Source organism: Etheostoma cragini, chromosome 8 (assembly GCF_013103735.1).
Source record: "Etheostoma cragini isolate CJK2018 chromosome 8, CSU_Ecrag_1.0, whole genome shotgun sequence".
NCBI classification, from domain to species: domain Eukaryota; kingdom Metazoa; phylum Chordata; class Actinopteri; order Perciformes; family Percidae; genus Etheostoma; species Etheostoma cragini.
This window is the reverse complement of record NC_048414.1, coordinates 340,156-341,454: the sequence shown is the minus strand read 5'-3', so window position 1 is coordinate 341,454 and position 1,299 is coordinate 340,156. Positions and strand designations below refer to the sequence as shown.

The 1,299-nt window shown below is 45.6% G+C and overlaps 1 protein-coding gene across 1 annotated transcript in view; it reads left to right on the top strand.

The window, feature by feature from the left end:
* The window catches only part of LOC117948955 (protein fantom-like), a 7,649-nt gene that overhangs the window by 1,923 nt on the left and 4,427 nt on the right, over nucleotides 1–1,299 (top strand). The window lies entirely within an intron of this gene.

The following is a 1,299-nucleotide window of genomic DNA, read 5'->3' as shown; positions in this document are numbered from 1 at the left end:
ACACATTCAGACAGACACACACACTCATACACACACACACAGACGCACGCACACACACACACACACACACACACAGACGCACGCACACACACAAACACAGACAAACACAGACGCACACACACACAATAACGCACACACACATACCAACACACACACCTTCCGACACACACACACACACACTTACTTGTTTTGGATCCTTAAATTAGATTTTATATTAGATATTATTAGGGGGAGTGTGTGTCAGACGGCGTGACAGAAGCGGGTCGTTGACGTCGAGACGCCTACTTGGATACGCCCAGATGAATGCTGGGAGATGAATGCTGGGAGATGAAAGCTGGGAGATGAATGCTGGGAGATGAATGCTGTCATTCCTCACCAAACACATGCCAGACGCGCTGTCATCTCCACAACTCACCGCAGATCTGCCGGGCTTTGTCAGTCTGCGACGAGGTTCTCTTACTTTAAGAGACGCTGCGATGAGGTTGGAGGGTTACTGTCTCTTTAAGAGACGCTGCGATGAGGTTGGAGGGTTACTGTCTCTTTAAGAGACGCTGCGATGAGGTTGGTGTGTTACTGTCTCTATAAAAGACGCTGCGATGAGGTTGGAGGGTTACTGTCTCTTTAAGAGACGCTGCGATGAGGTTGGTGGGTTACTGTCTCTTTAAGAGACGCTGCGATGAGGTCGGAGGGTTACTGTCTCTTTAAGGGACACTGTGATGAGGTCGGCGGGTTACTGTCTTTTTAAGAGACGCTGCGATGAGGTTGGAGGGTTACTGTCTCTTTACAGTTTTTTCTGAATGCTTAAGCGCTAATCGTGATTCTTGTAGCACAATTTCTAAAACTATTAAAACGTATAGCAAAACCACTCACTGAGTTTGCAAAACTAAAAGCACAAACACTGCATTGCACTCAGTTTGCAATTTTGTAACACACATTTTGCAAAACTGTAGGCACAATTCACTGCACAACACTCTTTTTGCAGAACTTTAAACACAACTCACTGCTTACACTCAATTACCAAATTTCCAACACACTCCTAGCAAAATTATACACATGTATGGCTATCATTAACACTATTTTGCCAACTGTCTGGCACACTTTCACATGTGAAAACTGTTTTAGATAATTAGTTCACTTTGCAGTCAGCCTAAGCACTATAAATAAGCCACAGGTAAGCTGTCTGTGTGGAGTACAACGGATGGAGCAGGAAGAGTGAGGAGCGTGAGAATCAGAGGAGGCCGAGGGAGAGGACGTGGAGTTGAAGAAGCAAGAGGGTTAGAGGAAGTTAGAGGAAGAGGA